The sequence below is a fragment of the Choloepus didactylus genome, chromosome 14 (assembly GCF_015220235.1).
Source record: "Choloepus didactylus isolate mChoDid1 chromosome 14, mChoDid1.pri, whole genome shotgun sequence".
Taxonomy (NCBI): Eukaryota; Metazoa; Chordata; class Mammalia; order Pilosa; family Megalonychidae; genus Choloepus; species Choloepus didactylus.
Genome location: NC_051320.1, coordinates 48,513,276 through 48,534,125, shown reverse-complemented (window position 1 = coordinate 48,534,125; position 20,850 = coordinate 48,513,276). Strand labels below are relative to the sequence as shown.

Sequence of the window (20,850 nt, the reverse complement as noted above, 5' to 3'; positions counted from 1 at the left end):
TTACTCTGAGTTCCAGGTGAACACATCTGGTGTGGGGAATCTAGGTCAGTGGTAGTGGAGGGGGAAAAAAAAAGGAAAGAAGAAAAGCAAGCTTGGAAATACCTGAGATTAAAACTGATTCCATGAAGACATATATAAGTTACAAATAGTGGCTTAGCTTATTATTTTATTACACTAGTCCCCCCACCCCATCCCGGCGATCACTGAAGGGAGGAAGGAGAGCTGTGATAGAAAAATGATGCGATGGCCCGGCAGACACGGCTTCTCTGCTGCGTGGGGGCCGCGGCCCGCGGAAGGGGAGAGGCGGCCGGAGGCTTGTCCGCGGACGCGTAGGTGCTGCGCTTTCGCGGCCCCCCGCGCCACACCCTCTCCAGACCCTAAGAAGGTGCCGGGAGGCTGCCATGAACTCCGGAGCCATAAGGATTCATAGTAAAGGACATTTCCAGGGTAGAATCCAAGTCAAAAGTGAAAAAAGCAGAACACACCTTTGAAATCTCTAAAAACTGATGACAACAAACCAGAAAAATCCAAATATAAGCCACTTTGGGGAAAAGTAGTTTACCTGGACTTATCTTCTGTCACAATATCTGAAAGACTGCAAAGAGACATTAAAGATCTTGGAGGGCGAGTTGAAGAATTTCTCAGCAAAGATATCAGTTATCTTATTTCAAATAAAAAGGAAGTTAAATCTGCACAATCCTTGGGTAGAATTTCTCCTATACCAAGTCCAGAATCTGTGTATGCTACAGAAACCACTTCACCTCATCCCGGCTATGAAGGAAGTTCTTTTAAGTCTCCAGACTCAGTGTGTTTAAGCAGAGAAAAATTATTAGTTGAAAAAGTTATCAAGGACCACAATTTTATTCCTTCAGATAGTATATTATCAAATGCCTTATGGGGAGTAAAAAGTCTTCATATTGATGACATTAGATATTCCATTGAACAAAAGAAAAAGGAATCGCATCTACTCAAAAATTAAGCTCTTCTGTAAGAGATGTGGGAAAAGAGCTGGTACACAGAAAACAAGAACAGGTAGACTGAAAAAACCTTTTGTAAAGGTGGAAGATATGAGTCAACTTTATAGGCCATTTTATCTTCAGTCGTCCAACATGCCTTTTATAAATTATTCTGTTCAGAAACCCTGTAGTCCATTTGATGTGGATAAACCATCTATCATCCAAAAGCAAACTCAGGTTAAATTAAGAATCCAAACAGATGATGATAAATATGGTGGAACCCGGTTCAACTCCTTTTGAAAAAGAAGAAAAAAAAAAGGATATTGTAAATGTTGCTTGCAGAAATATGAAGATCTTGAAACTCATCTTTTAAGTGAGCAACACAGAAATTTTGCACAGAGTAACCAATATCAAGTTGTTGATGATATTGTATGTAAGGTAGTTTTTGATTTTGTGGAATATGAAAGGGACATGCCTAAAAAGAAAAGAATAAAATACAGTGTTAGTTCCCTTTCTCCTGTTACTGCAAAGAAGACTAAATCAAGAGAACACCTAGAACTGCATTGTTTTTCAGAAGGGCTTCAGGGAAAATAAAACTGTGCAGATGATCAAACAAAATTTCCTGTGTAAAGAAACCCAGGAACTTGAACAAAAATTTATGTTTATTTCAGAACCCATTCCCTGCCCTTCAAGTGAACTGAGAAGATCTGATGAAAAGAAGACTAACAAACATTCCTTGTCAAATCCAGCTGAAAATGACATAAACCAGAATTTTATGCAGCTACCTTCCCATAAAAATAAACAAGGATGCATTCTTGATGTTTCTCAACATAAGTGCATTATAAATGAAAGTGACTTAGAAGAACTAAGGGTGGATGACTGTCCATGTGGGCTAGAGGCATCTATACAATTTTCTAATTTCAATAAGAATAATAGTGCATCTTAACTGAAACAGAAGTCAGATACTCTGCTTTTTTCAGCAAAGGATCTGAAGGAAAAGGACCTTAATTCAACATTTGGTTGTGATTCTGGTCTCGTAGCAATAGTTCACGAGAGCACCTAACAATTCATGCATCCCACAACCCTCTCATGGAACCAAATGATCGTGCACCAAGAACGTGGATAGTTTACCTTCTGGTAAAATCCATCAAAAAATGAAATTAATATTTGGAAGAAATAAAAAAGGAAAATCTGGAACCAAATGTGGAATCAAATAAGAAAAGAAATGAGTTTCTTACTACACAAGAAGAAAACAGAATTTCTAGTTCACCAGTACAGTCTTTACTGGACTTATTTCAGACTAGTGAAGAAAAAGCAGAATTTTTATTTTTCTTGATTTCTTGAGTAAATGGAATTCTCTTTTCTTTTGTTCAATGTAGTATCTAACATCATCAATATGAAGACTTTTTACTCCCCATGATAAGGCATTTGATAATATACTATTTGAAGGAATAAAATTGTGGTCCTTGATAGCTTTTTTAACTAATAATTTTCTTCTGCTTAAACACACTGAGTCTGGAGACTTAAATTAACTTCCATCATAGCTGGGATGAGGTGAAGTGGTTTCTGCAGTATACACAGATTCTGGACTTGGGATAAGAGAAATTCTACCCAAGGATTGTTCAGATTTAGCTTCCTTTTTATTTGAAATAAGATAACTGATATCTTTGCTGAGAAATTCTCAACTCACCCTCTAATTCTGGGCTTCACAAGCTTTCGCTTGTGAAAACAGTGGCACGTATGATATTATAGATAATGGGGGAGAAGAAAATTCAAATGATCTGTTGTCAATGTTTTTCTCTTCCCTTTCTACTTCTACATTTACCAGCCTATGTTCTGTAAACAGTTTATACTTTTCAGAAATGATAAGGATCATATTCTTGAAATTTTTATAAATATGTATAAAAATTCTTAAAGAAAATGATGTGTTGATAAAAATACCGAAGGCAAGATAGGAAGAAATGATCAAAGTTGGACTCAGTTATGTTAACAGAACTAACATGAAGTGCCCTTTGAATTTAATGATGTTGTCACATCAGGAGTTATTGAAGACCAGAAGAAAGTCATCACCAGCTGAGAGGAGAGCAAGAAGTAGAAAGACAGAAAAGTTTTCCCCTATCAACTAATGGAAGGACACCTGGGGAAACAGATAATTTAGTAATGGTCAGCATTTGTACCCTCCTAAGTCTTGTAAACTCTTAAATCTCCATGTTTGCCCCCACAATATTCATAGAACTTTTTGAAGTGTTCAAAGATTTTTAGCGAAAACCAGCTAGTACCTAGGGCTTCCTGTATTTGTCACCCACTTTTGTAAGCTAGCCCCAAATACACTCTGATCTGGAGATTTTACCTCCTTCCTATCTTTAAAACATGTTCAGCCTCTGCTCTACATTTCTGTTGCCTTTTTTAGATCCTCATCACTTGTCTCCTAGCTATCATTAAATATCTCCAGCTTGCCCTGTGTCCAATCCTTCTATACTTCAACCAGAACAATTTCACTGAATCCTCAGTGCATTGATTTATGCATTCAGCAAACATTTATTGGAGATTTTCAGTGTCCTGGGCTTGTGCTAGGAAAGTAAATTTTACATGACCCTTTACTGCAAGGAATTTGAATGCATTTGATACACAAACTATATACCTCTTCACCTGCTACTTGGCAGTATTTTCATTAAATATAATATCGTTTAAGAAAACTATGCTGTCAGGTGTGAACTTTGGATAGTGAGATATATTTTAGGTGTTTAGGTCAACAGAGAAGATAGAACTGTTTGCATTTTTCTATAAATTTAAGGATATAAAGTTTACATTGTTCTTCTCTAGAAACACAGAGCTCTGCCCTATTGGTAGAAGTACTTTTAGTGAAGCTACTGTTCATGAGATACAGAAAAATAGAAACTTAAATACCATCTTTCAATTACTCAATTCCTCAAAAGAAAGGCAGTGGTTGATATAAAAATAGTGGTGAGGTCAGTGTGGGGAAGGACTATAGATATTAATACAGAGAGGAACAGAAAAAGGTGAAGGCAAAACAAAAGTTGAAGGAGTTGTGTGTGGTTGTTGGTGATGGGTAATAAGTAAAGCCGAAATAGAAAAAGACCGAAAATTCTGATTTCAGAACAGAAAACTAGTCCCTGATAGAGAACATGAAGAAATACAGAGTAAATGTTTATTAAATGTTTTATGTCTATTTAAATATGGTTGAAATTAAACTCTGGTAAATGGACATGGTTTTGCAACTGAAGATGGATACGTCTGTCCCCTTAGAATCTTTGCTGTAATAAGGAAGCATCATATGCTAATAACATTTTTATTAGGAAATCCAAGCATTGTATGAAAATTTCAAACTTCTGATCAAATGGAAGAGAGTTAATATCAGTATTTGGATAGAAAGGAATTTTCTGATTGTTTCACATGGAACAGCATTAATGCCCTATTTTTTTGTTGTTGTTGTTTTCTTCTCCCTTTCACATTTTTGTTTGGTCTTGAGCCAACAGAGGAAATAGAATCTGAGAGCCAGAACTTGGAAGGATAATTAGGGCCTTTCTCCAACTGGCTGGCTGTAAGAAGGCAGTGAGAGTTCTCTCTCTAGGAAGCGGCAGTCTGTAAAATTTATTTTGAATTTTTAATTTTTTATGCCAATATAGCTCTAGCTCTAGCAGTATTTACACCTCAAAAAGGCTCTTGTCTAGACGCAGTGATACTCATGATGGGATAACATAAGCATCCTACTCACACCTGATGGAAAGTCACAGGTAGATTAAACTAAACCATAATTGGCAGTAGTTGAGATTTAGTGAGAATGGTATTTTGTGAAAATGTATGTATCCATTTTTTCAACAAATACTTAATGAAGTATTGCATATTAGTGCTAATACTTCAGAGTCAGGCTTTGTTCTAAGTGCTGGGAAACATCAACGAACCAAACTGATAAACTTCTCCACCTGCTTCATGGAGATTACATTTGGGTGGAACTATACCTATGTGTTTGCTTTTTTAAAATTTGTTTATCTTGCTTTGTCAATGTATCTTTTTGAATAGAAACTATTGCTAGTTATGTTGGATTATGATCATGAGTTCTAGTTATGGAGAAAATAATTAATTGGGAAAGCAAGCAGTAATTTTTCCCTTTTATTAAGGGATAGTAAAGCTGCCTGGACTCCATGTCCCTAATTAAATCCCACCCCTTGTCCATGCATTTTCTGGAAGTATATTCTAATTGCAGGCCCAACATAAAAACGAAAATTAATAAACTCATTATGTTCTGCTTAGAAACTCAAATGTAGGAAATAAATGTAAACATCATTGGAGCAAACTCTTGGGGAATGTTCTAGATTAAAAAGGAAAAGGTCTCTAAGATACCTGATATTTTCTTAAATTTCTTTCATGATCCACACACACACAGAAATAAATAAAACATTGCAATCTTCTCATTTACTTTTCCTTTTTACTTGAAAAATGAAACATAAAAAGGAAGAAATTTCTAACTTTTTTCAGGACTTCAGAGATTTTTGTACAAAAAGGGAGAAAACAGTTCATTGTACATCTAGTCAACAACTATGCTAATTATTTAGTATGATAAAGAAGCTGTAAGATATGAAATAAATGAACAATTGTCCTAATTTTCAGTAAACATTATTATTTTAAGATCCTTGTTTCTTAAATCTTTTATTATTTAAAATTTTCTCTGCCTTTCCTTGTGAATACTAGAATTAATGGCTGATGCGTGTACTTCAGAATTTTCCCTTTTTTGTAGCCCTCTCAAACCCCAGAATTCACATCCACTTGAAACACACATAATTATAAAAGATGAACTCCCAATTATTATCTTCTCTCCATGCCCATATCCTCACAGGTGCCTGGTTACTTCAAGAGTGTGAGCTAATCACAGAGAAGATTCATTTTCAGTTCAGCAGCCTTGTTTGATCAACCCAAGACTGTTTCCAAGATTTGTCTAATGAAATTAGTTTTCATTTTTCATCATTAGTTTACACAGGGTTGAGAATGAGGAAAGAAAAAGGATAAGGAATGACAACTAAATCATTTTCTCTGAACCTTGTTTTTGCATGTGTGTGAATGTGTGTCCTTTCCTTTTTCTAATTTCACTTTTTGCTCATTTTTTCTTTGTCATTCTCTGCTACTTTTCTTTCCAAGATTTTCCCCTTTTGAATGGAGAACTATGAAATCCGTGGTCTAAGTGGTGGTACAATCTAATAGGCTTCTAAGTATTTAGCTTAACTGTGGATTAGAATGGTGTATTCCATCAAGGAAACTGATACTGGCACCATCACTGGAATCCAGAAAAGCACTAGCATAAGGAAAAATGGAGGGGAGCGAAGTCATAGGAAATTGTGTGTGTGTGTGTGTGTGTGTGTGCGCGCATGCATATGTGTGCACACATGCAAGCATGAGAGTAATCATCTATATCTATATATGTTTATTTTTGCTCACATAATACTTTTACATTTCTACTAATTTTTCTTCTTACAGGCTAATATGTTACTTTTAGAAAGTACGTTGACTAATAATTTCTAATTCAGCTGTTTTGTTGCATAAAAGAAATTGAGCAAGACTTCCAATCTCCTTTAGTACCAGGGTCAAAATGAAGTGATGTTGGAGAGATAACAAGGCCCATCTGTCAGAAATCATTTAATTGCAAGGAACTGAAAAACAGTTGAACTGAATTTAAAAGAAAAGTGTGGGGGAGATGTGTTACATAACTAAAAAGTCTTGAAGTAGTACCAACTTAATTTAATTAATCCAGCGAATTAACAACGTCACCAAAAGAACAAAAGAATTTGTTTCTTCCCTTCTCTTCTTACTGTCTTTCCTATTGTCATATAAGATTTCTGCCTGCAGCTAGTGGAAACTATTTGCAACTTATTCTCACCCTGTAGGAAGAGACAGGATATTTTGTAGAAGTGCTGCTGAAAGATTAAGTAAACTTCTTTCTCATTAGGCCAAGCTGTTATATCAGAGTGTCTCACTGGCCCAAACTGGTCATGCTCTCTGAGCCAATCACCATGGCCAGGGGGATGGCACCTGAGTGTTGGCTGGCTGAGCCCAGCAGGAGCTACACATGGAGGTGGGAGTGGGTCAGCACACAGGCTGTATGTGTGAGGTAATAAATGCATGAATAAGAAACCCAAGGAAACCAGTTATCTTGGTTTGCCAGAGCTGCTATGACAAATATCACACAGTAGGTTGGTGTAAACAACAAACATTTATTGTCTCATGGTTTTGAAGGCTAGATGTCCAAAATCATAATGTCTGTAAAGCTGTGCTTTATTTTAAAATCTGTTGTGTTCTCGTGCTGGCAGTTCTCCATCCAAGGCAATGTCTCTTCCCTTGTGTCTTCTCTTCTGGCTTCTGCTGACTTCTCCCTGGGGCTTTTTCTGACCGCATCAGTTTCCTCTCTCTATAAGGCCTCCAGTCATACAGATTAAGAACCCCCTGATTCAGTTTGGCCATATCTTAACTAATAATAACATATTCAACAGGTTTTATGTAGAAATGGGTTCACTCCCACAGGACCAGTGGATTAAGATTTGACATGTTTTTTTGTGATGTGCTTGATTCAGTCCCCAACACCTGTGAACAGATTCTGGGAGGTTCCGAACAGTGCCCATCTACTACAGGGCTGAAAATCAGAAGGGTCAGTCTCAATCCTTGAATGACAGTTAGAGCCTTAGTCTCTGGTCAATGATTTGTCACTCACAAAGTGATGAATGGTGATGCAGTAAGCATTAATTCAATAACCTTTAAAAATTCTTCTAGTAAAATAAGTTTTATATATGTAAAGTGATTTTTTACATAAGGTTAGTTTTACATATGTAAAACAAATCAGGAGACTGGTTTTGAGACAAAGAGAGTGGACATAATGATTGCATAAAAGTTACATTTACTACATTATGTACAAGTTATGTAATAATGACTAGTCATAACACATGCCCTGTAATGATGACCAGTCTGGGTGCAGGAACTTCTCTTATGTACTGCCCCACAGGGCCAGCAGAGACTGGAGACAGCAGGCCTGGCCAGAGCCTATTTCACCAGTCACTGGTCTAGAGATACACTAACACAGCCCTGTGATAGTGCCGATATAAACACAACACAAGGTTCATTTTGTACAAAGAGAAAGGTTTAGATATTGGAGATGTCAAAAAAACTTCACTTAAACAGTTTTTTTTTTTTTTTTAATTTAATGTTAGTGTGTAATATGTGAATCTTCATCTACAAACTTGGAAGCACAAGAAATACCACATTTCTCTTATTTTCCTGAATCAAACTAAATCCAATTAATTTCTTTTGGTGATGCAGTCTCAGGCATTAATAAGACTATTTCTTCCTCATTTTCCTTCTTTCCCTCCTCTTCCTTCCACTTTCAGATCTATCTCCTTTCCACAAGCACAGTCCCTTCAAGTTGTTCGATCTTCCAGAGTTTATCTTCTAATACATTTTTTTCTTTTCTTTTTTTTTAATTTTAATTTTTATTGAGATTGTTCACATACCACACAATTATCCAAAAATCCAAAGTGTATAATAAATTTCCCCCAGTACCCTCGTACAGCTGTGCATCCATCACCACAATTAATTTTTGTTCAATTTTTAGAACATTTTCATTACTCCAGACAAGAAATAAAGACAAAGAAGTGAAAAAAAAAAAAAAAAAAGAGAAAAGGAAACTCAAATCCTTCCATATCCCTAATCACCCCGCCTCCATTGTTGACTTGTAGTGTTGGTATAGTAGATTTGTTACTGTTTATGAAAGAACGTTGAGATACTACTAACTGTAGTATATAGGTTGCAATAGGTATATATTTTTTCCCTGTATGTCCCTCTATTATTAACTTCTAGTTATATTGTCATACATTTGTTCTGGTTCATGGAAGAGATTTCTAATATTTGTACAGTTAATCAAGGACATTGCCCACCATAGGATTCAGTTTTATACATTCCCATCTTTTGACTTCCAACATTCCTTCTGGTGACATATATGACTCTGAGCTTCCCCTTTCCACCTCATTCACGCATCATTCAGCACTGTTAGTTATTCTCACAACATGCTACCGTCACCTCTGTTCATTTCCAAATGTTTAGGTTCATCCTCGTTGAACATTCTGCTCATACTAAGCAACCGCTCCCCATTCTTTAGCCTCATTCTATATCTTGGTAACTTATATTTCATGTCTATGAGTTTACATATTGTAATTAGTTCCTAAAGTGAGACCCTGCAATATTTGTCTTATGTGTCTGGCTTATTTCACTCAGTATATTGCCCTCTAGGTTTCATCATCAACCCATTTTTTTTTTTTTTTAAGATGGTTTTGTCACACACCATGCATTCCATCCTAAGTAAACAATCGATGGTTCCCTGTATAGTCACATATTTATGTGTTCACCACCCTCACCACTATCTATATAAGGGCATTTACATTTCTTCCACAAAGCAGGAGGAAGAGTCAAAGAAGGCAGAGAGGCAAAAGAAAAAGAAAAAAGGAAGAGGAAAAACAAAAAAAAAAACATGACAGCTAGGAAGCAGCAAAAGGGAAGATAAACTTAAATCAAAGTAGTCAGACACCACCACCGTCAAGTGTCTCACACCCCTCCCCTATCCCCCCCTCATCTGCATTTACCTTGGTATATCGCCTTTGTTACATTACAGGGAGCGTAATACAATGATTCTGTTAGTTACAGTCTCTAGTTTACGTTGATTGCATCCCTCCCCCAATGTCTCCCCATTTTTAACACCTTGCAAGGTTGGCATTTGCTTGTTCTCCCTCATAAAAGAACATATTTGTACATTTTATCACAATTGTTGAACACTCTAGTCTTCACCAAGTTACACAGTCCCAGTCTTTATCTTTCCTCCTTTCTTCTGGTGTCTCACATGCTCCCAACCCTCCTCTCTCAACCGTATTCATAGTTATCTTTGTTCAGTGTACTTACATTGCTGTGCTACCATCTCCCAAAATTGTGTTCCAAACCACACACTCCTGTCTTCTCCTATCACGCTGTAGTGCCCCCTTTAGTATTTCCTGTAGGATGGGTGTCTTGTTCACAAAGTCTCTCATTGTCTGTTGGAAAATATTTTGAGCTCTCCCTCATATTTGAAGGACAGTTTTGCTGGATATAGGATTCTTGGTTGGTGGTTTTTCTCTTTGTATCTTAAATATATCACACCACTTCCTTTTTGCCCCCATGGTTTCTGCTGAGAAATCTGCACATAGTCTTATAAAGCTTCCTTTGTATGTGATGGATTGCTTTTCTCTTGCTGCTTTCAGGATTCTCTCTTTGTCTTTGATGTTTGATGTTCTGATTATTAAGTGTCTTGGCATAGGCCTTTTCTGATCTATTCTGTTTGGTGTACGCTGAGCTTCTGGGCTCTGTAATTTTATGTCTTTCATAAGAGATGGGAATTTTTCATTGATTATTTCCTCTATTACTTTTTCACCCCTTTTCCCTTCTCTTCTCCTTCTGGGGCACCAATGATACATACATTCTTGTATTTCATTTCATCCTTAAGTTCCCAGAGATGTTGCGCATATTTTTCCATTCTTTTCTCCATCTGCTCCTTTGTGTGTAGGCTTTCAGGTGTTTTGTTCTCCAGTTCCTGAGTGGTTTCTTCTGCCTCTTGGGATCTGCTGTTATAAGTTTCCATTGTGTCTTTCGTCTCTTGTGTTGTGCCTTTCATTTCCATAGATTCTGCCAGTTGTTTTTTTAACTTTCGATTTCTGCCTTATGTATGCCCAGTGTTTCCTTTATAGCCTTTATCTCTTTTGCCATATCTTCTCTAAACTTTTTGAATTGATCTAGCATTAGTTGTTTAAACTCCTGTATCTCAGTTGAAGTGTAAGTTTGTTCCTTTGGGCCATAACTTCGTTTTTCTTAGTGTAGGTTGTAGTTTTCTGTTGTCTAGGCATTTGACCTCCTAGGCCACCCCAATCAGGTTTTCCCAGATGAAAACAAGCTCAGGGCACAGGAGGAGGAAATATTCAGTATCCGGTTTCCCTGCTGGTGTGTCTTAGAAGATTGACACACCCTGTGCTTTTCTGCCCAGCAGGTGGTGCCTGTCAGCCTGTCATGGGCTGGTGTAAGGGGGTGTGGCCCGTGGCTCTCATCCCCTAGGCTCTGGGGTTTGGTTCTGAATGTAAGGTAGGTAGTAGAGCTGGGCCCCTCCTCTTTCCTCTTGGGAAGCTATGCCCTCTAGAGAGAGGTCATTTGCATATAAATAGATTCCTTGTTTCTCTGACTCTGCTATCTCCACCCTTGTCTGGGTCAGAGTGCTGCGATTTTAAAGTGGCTGAGGCTTTCTCCACTGAGCCGCCCAGGTTGACAGAGAGAGAAAGGGACAGAAAGCTCCCAGATTCACCCATAGGCCAGAAATAGCACCCGATCCTCTGGGCCCCCCCATCCTGAGACAGATATGTCTCCTGATTCTCCCAAGGTAGTTGTCACCAAAAGCCTCTGTCTGTTTGTTGGGGATTCACAGTCTGTATTGAGTGGTTAATATTAAAACCTCAGTTGGAGCTAGGCTGAGGTACGCTTGCAAGGCTTCTGTGAGTGAGTGGTGCTTGGCTTTTGGTGTGGGTCTGCAGTTTTTACTTACAGATTTTATGCTGCGATCTTGGGCATTCCTCCCAATTCAGGTTCATGTATGATGAGTCGATGGTCACGTTTGTCTCCCCGCAGTTATTCCAGGTTATTTAGTAGGTTTTCTGTCATTTATGAATTGTTCCAGGGGGAGTAACTGGCTTCCACTCCTCTCTGTGCTGCCATCTTAGCTCCTTCTTCCAATACATTTTGATTACACCTTGAAACAAAGTTCTTCCTCACCATATGGAAACACAAGAACTTGGCTACTACATTCAAAAGGAAAAGGAACAAAGCAAAATAATAATAATAATAATAATGATAACAATAACAATAATAAAACACAAATTAATCATTTGAACCATTATATTGCTTCATATTATCAGGTGGACATGAACCTCACTCAGTACTTTGCTTTCTACAGGGAGCTCTTGGAGAAAAGCCGTCCCAATAAAATATGAACTGAGAGCAAATCGTTGAATGACACAGGACATCTATACAGTGACCAGCCCCTTCAACTTTGCAAAAATAACCATTTATGGTATAATTCTAAGGACAGTCTCATCAAGGTTTCTGTATTATATGTAGTTCCCCAACCCCAGTCCCCCTTCTTCCCCACCCACACCAAAATAGGTTACCAAGGGAAAGTGGATAAAATCCTTCCCTGGAGGCCTTTGATGATAAGCCTGAAACCTTCTATCCTAGAGAGTTAAGGAGGTGCTTTCCAGCTGTTCAAATTTTTCCTGCTTCTTCCAGCGTCTAGGCTTTTCTACAGGAAGACCCCTCAGCCTGGAATGCCTCATGCCCTCCCTCTCTACTCTTTGTGTAGTGAAATCCTAGTCATCCTAATGACCTCAACTCAGAAGTGACCCTTCCCCACCATATGATCCCAGCACTTCCTGTGCTTGTCCTGTAGAGTACAAACAGCTTGAAAATATAATCTGTATATCATTAATTGGCTAATGTCTGTCCTCCCCACTAGAAAGTCAGCTTCATGAGGCCAGTGATGATGTTCTTCTTTAGAGTCCTGCACAGTGCCTGCTAGATATGTGCTTGATAAATGTTTATCAAATAAAGTAATGTCTTAGCTGGTAGGAAGAAATGTCTTAGAAAGGAAAAAGAAAAAAAAAATTGATCTGCCCAACACTGACAAGACTACATGTTGCTTGCTATTTGAGTCTCACAGTAAACTGGATCTATCTATAGATGGCATTGTTTCCATTTTGAAGATGAGAAACTGAGTCTGCAGAGATTGTTTAACTTACTTGAGATCATGAGATCAGTCAGTAGATACCAAGAATATCTAGCTTCAGATGTCAGTGTGCTTTTCGATTATCCCATTAGCAAGGTGATTTGTCTTTTCTACTGATGGCCTCTGAACAAAGAATGTAGGAACGTGCACCATATTTTTTTCTTCTAGAAGGAATAGACAGAAGAGGAATCATCCTAATGTAAAGAAATAAAGGAAAAGACATTTAAACTAGTACTGAAAATCTAAAGCAAGATACCACCTGTTTTAGGAGCCCTGCTTGTTTACTCTCTACCTTCATCATGGGTGGGAAACCAGCATTGAATCTGGATCCCAGAGAGGATAAATTAGGTTGTAGCAGGAATTTTAAGGTTCTCTGATGGATGTTATGATTATTTTTGCAAAGTCAAAGGTACCATTTACTGTGTGGACATTCTGGATTCTTTCAGAGATCTGTTTTCATTCCATTATTTTACTGGGATGGCTTTTTTTCAGTTGTGACCTGTGGAAAGTATAGTACTGAGTGATGTTCACGCCCATCAGCCCTGGCTCACCCAGGAGGTGTTTCCTCCTCCCACGTGAGCATTCACTGACCCCAGATGCTGCTACACTGGAGTTGGAAAAGTTCTCTCCAATTTAGGTCTGCTTTAGCGCTTCAGTCAAACAAAAGGACCAATTTTAGAGGGTGCTCTTGCCAGCTGTTTTTCTGAAAATAGGGCCTTTGATAACACCCAGAAAAAAAAAATTGTGCCACCACCCTGCTTCATTTACATAACTGAGATTGATGAGAAGGGAAGGAAAGTGTTTACAGTGCAGGAAGATAGGAATTTTGGGATTAAGTAGGAGGCAAACCAAAATGAGCTGTCTGGGGTAATTATGAAACACATACTTCATATGTTTTCATTAGATATTGCTATTATACTACACAAGGCAATGGAGTGTGATTAAAATACAGTTCGGTATATAAATGTATGCATAAATTACAGAAAAAGAAGTTACTTCATTAGATATCAGGAACTCTTCAGGGGCGTTAAATAAGTGGAAATTCAGTGATTAGGTACACTGCTTAAGAATGAAATCATGGTCAGATGAGGGGGGTGGAGGTCCAAAACAGATAACCAGAATGCCCACAAAACATGGGTGGTAAAACCTGAGAATCATGGATTAAAAAAATAAAAGCCAAGGCAGCAATATATTGCATAAGAAGCCATAACAACTTCATAGCTACTATTGGAATCTATTGAAAAATAATATGCTTAAAATTATATAAATTGTATGATAGTCTACTAGTTCCCATCTACTAAGTACTTAATATTTATTTTTCTAGATGAGCAGGACAGTTTCTCAATGTCCCAGGATATCTATCAGAGAGCCTCAATGAACTACTGTTATTCCTCGGGTTGTCAGTGGTGTTGGCTATGGTTTCATCTTTCTCTGGTTAGTCCTTTGTCCATGGACTACCCACCTGATTGGTCCTTTGGGGGGCTCAATCTGAGTATCATCTTGGAATAGACTGTAAGAAAACAGCTTTCTTTTAGCCCCAGCCACAAGCATCCCCTCTCCTCCTCAAACATTTATTGGTAAATATTTTCTTAGTCAACCACTGTATCAAATTGAATGGACTCATTATTTTCAGTCAACAAATATTCCCTTCACAAATAAGGCAGAGTAAATTGGACTTGACTTGAGAAACTCTCAGTGCTTTAGAGATCACAAGTTTGGGGCTTGCTCAAGGTTCTACGGATGGCTAATATGTTAGGTAAAATGGGAAGAAATTCCAGATTGAAACTTAAGACCAGAAGTTTGGCCACATCCTACCTTATGCCATAGGATGACTCAGAGCAGGAGTCCCCTGTGTCCAGGGGAGTTCTAGGGTTTAGTCCAGGGGAACTCCAGAGAGGGTTGAGGTAAAGGACACGCCAACTAGAGCAGCAGGGCTTTTTCCTGTTTTGTATGTTGTGGTTCTGTATAAACATTTATTTATAAAAAGGACTCTACTGTTTAAAAAAATCATTGAAGATTAATGTCTAAGAGCATAGTTCCTCTTGCCCTAAACACATATTTTTTCAAAAGTGTGTTTTCAAGTAGGGAAACGCATTATAGTTTTAAAAGTCTGGCATGCAATTAACTTCCTCATCACCTCCCGAAGACTGGAGGGCATGGCTCAGAGGGCAGGTGAGTTTTGAGGGGAGAGGTTTCTGAAAGGGAAGATCTAAGAACCATATTGTGCTGCCTTGAAGGTAACCTCTTTTCATCACTGCTTTGAAACTAGTGGCTTCAAATAGGCCCATAGCTATGGGTCATCGATATATTTTGAAATCAGAGCAGAGCATTTTCTAGGTGGCTCCTCTCCCTGAACGCTTTAGGAATGAAAATTTCCAGCTTACAGTTGTCTCCATCTTACTGCCCAACAACTAGTAAACATGAACAGCATTCAGATAGGTTGTGAGAAAGAGACTTGGGCAGAGGGACCATTGTGATTATTCAGAGAGCTGGGGAAAGCTGCTTTAGCACATGTGGGCTTCTAAGCTTTTCAGCAACCCTGAAGCAGTGAGATTGTTAAAGTTATAGAGACTTTCTGGACACTCACATCTGTTTATAAATAACCTCAAACCCTAAGCTAAGCAAATCTATTTAAATGAATGTAATTATAAATATGAGATTTCATTATTCAAATGGCTTCTTCATATGCCAGGAAAACTGTTACCCACCCTCTCTGGGTCAGACCTCAAGCTGGGTCTTTTGTTTGATGTAGCCAGCACTGATAGAACAAAACCAGATTCAGTGAAGAAAAGCAGAACTTTATTTTTTGGCCAGTGAATGGAGAAGGGTGGACTCGTGTCCTAAAGGCATGTTGTTCCCTAAGGGAGGTGCCCATGGCTCTTTATAGTGGGCCAGGGAATGTACCCAGGTGACTGATGCCAGCGGGCAGGGGGATGTCATTGTTTCTGATGATGCGCAGTCCTTGGTCATGCTTGAACATACTTTTACAGTTGTCACACGTCCAGGAAATGGCATCCAAGTCCCGCCCAGAAGTGGGGAACTTACTACTATAATGAGCAAAGGTAAGTTAAGGTCAGGGTTGGGTGCACATGCTCCGGGAATGGGGTTTTCCTGGCTGTAGCAAGGCAGGAACTTGTGGTTAGCATTGAAATGGGGTCTTGCTAGTTCATTGGCTGGGGACTTTGTGGTTCACTTGGAGAATGGGAGATGGGGCAAGGCTTCAGCTCTTGACGGCTTCTTGTGGGAGTTTGCTTGCTTTATCTTTATGAAAGAATAGATGGGCTCATGGCAAGCGCTATTGTTAGTATCCATGAAGGGTCTGACAGGGCATAGATTTTAGGGATGGGCATAACCATTGAGGAGTGACCCCTTGACACGCAAAGACACAGTCCTTGTTTGTTAGGTACTTGGTCTTGCAGAGGACAGACATGTAATACATTAAAATGCCGTAACTGGCACCAAAATCATTAAAAGAAAGAGCTGTGGATAATAGAAAATTCATGCCGGCAACTTTTGGTTGTAAGTAGTATTCCATAGCAGTCTCCCTTTTATTGAGGCCTAGTTTAATATTTTTCTGTCTTTGGGCTGGTTAAAATTAGCTAACTTGCCTGGCAATTAAAATACCATTTAAATATTTGGTTCTGAGAAACAAGTCTTGGAGAAGAAAGGGGACTGCAAAAGCTTCACTCCCTTTAGTTTTCTCCTAGTTTGTGTTCCAGTAAACATTTATATTTATAGCTGACAGAATAAGCTGGCTTCAGCTTTAAAGAACTTATGCAGTCTGGCTTTAGATACAGAAACATTAGCAAAATTGAAAGTATGAGTACCAAAGCAGAGTATAAACTAGAATCCTGGAGAAATGATCTTTAAGAGTTTTGAACTTTTAAATTTGATGTTGACTTTTTCAGTTGGTATTAAACCTTTAGTATACTCCATGAAATATTTTTTCAAGTGCCCATTGTGGTAGAGGACATGTTCTTGCCCTGGAAAATGTTACATTGTTTCCGGGAGGCATAGCATATATCACAAGACAGTATATAAACTAGTGGGTTCTGTGGGGCATGGACTGTGAGTGGTGGAGGCATTCAAAGAAGGATAGTGAGGACAGGCTTCACAAAAGCTCTGATCAGGGAGGGCCTAGGAGGAAGTCTAAGAAAATTGATAGAGATATTTTAGTAATTAGGGTGTCTAACCAAAAATAAGTGTAACTTTTCTATAGTAAGACCCAGCATATAATGAGAGAGCATTTCTGAAGTTTTAAACCATTTCTCTATTTCTTGAACCAAATCCCTCACCCCCAGGCGAACCATATTATGCACTGTTCTACTTTTTTAGGTCTTAAGGGGGCAATACACATTGGTGTTAAGTGTGGGCTCTGGCAGTATATTGCTTGAGGTTTAAAAATGGGCTCTACTGTGTCTATCAAGTTAAATAACCTCCCTAATCCTCATTTTTCTGATTTGTAAATGGGAATAATGATAGTACTCACCTCAAAGATTTTTTAAATGAAGTTTAAATGAGATTAAGAATATAAAGAATTTAACACTTAATAAATGATGGCTATTATTTTTAAGTCAGTTTTAATATCAAAATTCCCTGAGACATACTTATCTTTAATAAACAGCTGTAATAGCAGGCACTCCTTATGGTCCAAGTTTTTATTTACACATGGAAACTAAGTCCCTAATATAAATTACACTTTGTACTTTTTTTTTTCCATAGACTGCAGTGGAAATTGAGAAAAGCTTCTCTCCATTTCTCACAGACTGTGATTTCCAAGGATACAGCTTCTTAGCACACAAAAACCAGTTACTGGTGAAACTATTGATGACATATGTAGCCATAGGTTTGGGTAGAAGTTGTGTTCAGTTCAATCCAAATGATTTTTATATTTAAGAGGTCTACTCAAGAGAAGAAGTAGATGATGGTTACATTTTTCTTAAATCCCACCAAGGAGAAATTGAGTCCTGGGGAAGTTAATGCCTTCCCAGATTCAGACACCAAATGTTCAACCAAACCAGAAATATGATGATGAAACCTTCCCCATTCTATGCACCACATTTTCCTTCCAAATGTGGTCCATGGCTATCTAGGTCATGCCCACCTCCTCACTACCAATTAATTCACTCCTAGTAATCTGTTTCCACCCAAATATTCTATGGAAGATGCTTGGATATCACCTATGCCCTTTAAATATCACATCCCCTTTGACTCCATAGAGCATTTGACAGGGTTGGCCATTTCCTCCTTCAAATGCTCTCTGATGTGGGCTTCCACAACCCTATACAATTTGTTTATCATATTTTCTTCAAAGTTTGGCCATTCACATAACACTCTGCCTATACTATGATTTAATTAATAATTTTCTTTACATACTTCTAAAATTAATTAACTGTATCTATTTAAAAATTAGAAAAAATCTACTATAAACTCTATATACTATATGTATTTATGTGTGACTATATTTATACATGTATAGAGAATATATATGATTACATATCCTATGTGACTACTATATACTATGCTTCTATAGCAGAAAAACCAGTATCAATTGCCATAAGCAGAAGACAATTATAAAATAAATAGGATTTGAATTAAAAAAATTCTTAAATTCCAGACGGAATTATTTTCTGCTGAAAACTTTGAACCCAAGGTTCCCATTTTTTTGTGTTATAGAGGGAGGCTAACAATTTTAAAGAGGTGTTTGTCTTTTAGCACCAAACTGAAACTTGCTCCTAAAGGGATCCTAAGGAGAAAAGGGAATGGTGTGTTCTCCATATGATTAAGTGTTGTACAAATCAAATCCATGCACCTTTAAAATAATATTTTTGACCATTAGTTCTTCTGGCCTCACACTTTAGGAAGTACTAGCTTGTAGAATAAACTTAAGACCCTCTGATTGGCATTGAAGGCCCAAAATATACCTCAGATTTTCTTTAGCAGTATCATTATTATCCCTCTACATAGACCTCATCCTGCAGTGAAAGCAAACTACTCCACCTTCCTAAATGGATCCTGCACTTTCCAAGTCTTGCCCATACTTCTCACTCTCCCCAGACTGTCATCTCCAATCCTGCATTCTCTTGTTCTCAAATGCTACTTGAAGTCTTTTTTGATTTCCTAACTTCAAGCAATTGCTATTATGTTTAAGTTTCAAAAACTTTGTTAGAACCTCCTTTTGGTTCTTCTGTTCCAACCTTGATTATATCCCTCCTCTAGAGTCTCAGAGCTTCTTGTTCCTACTTCTTTCTGTGCTTTGCTCATTGCTTTATGGTTTTCATTTTTCTTTCTTTGACATTAACCAGTGAGTGCCTTGATAACAAAGACATTGTCAGTTGGATCTTTATACCCCTAAAGCCCAGCACAATGCCTGGCAAATACAGTCTCAAAGTATTTGTTGAATGAGAGGATTTCCCTTGAGGACTGGATGGTGGTAAAGTGGGAAGACCCTTGGCTGTGGAGCTGCAAGCAGTGTTTGCATCCCTGGTTGCTAGCCATGAGATCTGGAGCAACCTGCTTAGCCTCTTTAGCATCAGTTGCCTCATCTATAAAAGAGGGATAATGCCAGACACCCGAGGCTCTTTTGTAAATTTGTGGTAATGTGTAGAACCTGTTGTTTAGTTGGTACTCCAAAATTTGTAGCTATTGCTCACTGTTGTGCTACGATGCTTAGCATCATGTCATGGAGATAATCAATACCTTGCATGTGTTGCTGAATTGGACACTTAGTGCAATACCCTACACCTCTTGCAGTGTTTCCCCAAGCATGCTTTTATGGCCACCAGATTCTTGGCTCCACCCCACCACAATTCTTGGAATGGGCCTAGTGATAATGCATTTTTAACAAGCACCCAGGTGATTCTTTATTGTTACTGTTTGTCTCATATATTTTCAATTTAACATATTAAAATATAGATTTCTTTTCTTTAAAAGAAGCCAAAGACCAAGGATACATTTACATAGCAAAGTCACTTCCTAAACATAATGTTAATTATTTTAACAGCCGAATTATCTGTTGCCCAGAAGGTAGTTCCTTCCACAAAGTTAAAACTGAATAAGAGTGTACTCTTTCTTCTGCTTGTGTCAACAGGTAAAGAAAAAATAAATGATTCCCTAATGGGTGTCTCTATTCCTTTTCCCTTAAAACTATAAGTAAGAGGCAAAAAAACAATAGTTCAGTACCTTCTGCGTGCCAGACACTATGCTGGGTATTTTCCGTATGTGGGGATACTTGCCCTAAATCATACCCTGAATCACACAGCTATTAAATAGCTGAGGGAGATCAGGAGTCAGATCTTTTTGATTTCTCCAAGCCCTTTCCCAAACACCAATTTTAACCTTTTTTTTTTTTCAATGTGGAGGCTATTATAAACAAAATCATTTTTCAAAGGAACATTTTTATTCTTGGAAGTTAATTCCAGGTCCAGATATTATAGAAATGAGTAACTATGTTATGACAGCAAAGATAAAATGAACAACTTCTAATAATTTAAAATATTTATTAATACACACCTTACATTAAGGGCTGTTTAGAATTTTAATTATCCATTCCATCCTCCTCCAAAATCATATGCTTTGTTAGTGCCTGAGCTAGAAAAAGAGGAGGAAGGAGAAGGGCTTCGCCTAGGAGGCTGGAAGTCAGGGAGGACGAGTTTGCGGGACTCAGCGTTTCTCTGTGACTGGAGTGGCCGAGCTGAGGGGGAGATGGGAGGGGAGGTAGCCGGGGCCAGATCGTGAAGGGCCTCGGATGCTATGGCCGAGACCTTTCCCAAGAATCATGGGGAGTTTTCACATGGAAATTAAACCACCAGATTTGCCTATCAAAATGACTCTTCTAGCTGCCATATGAAAAATAGGCTGAAAAGGAGAAGATCTGGTAGGAGCTACTGCAGGCCGCCCAGCCTGAGGGGTTTGTTCCCAGGAGATGAAGACAGGAAAGCTGGTTCTAGAAATCTCCAGTGGACAGAGGCAAACTGCTTGGCTGTATTTGAATTAGCCCCTATTCTCTCCTTTCATTTATTTGCTTCTGCCTTTGGTTTCTTTTTTATT

At 38.2% G+C, this 20,850-nt stretch overlaps 1 pseudogene; it reads left to right on the top strand.

The window, feature by feature from the left end:
• The first annotated feature begins 401 nt into the window (after nucleotides 1–401).
• LOC119508842 lies at nucleotides 402–20,538 on the top strand (annotated as a pseudogene).
• The last annotated feature ends 312 nt before the right edge of the window (nucleotides 20,539–20,850 follow it).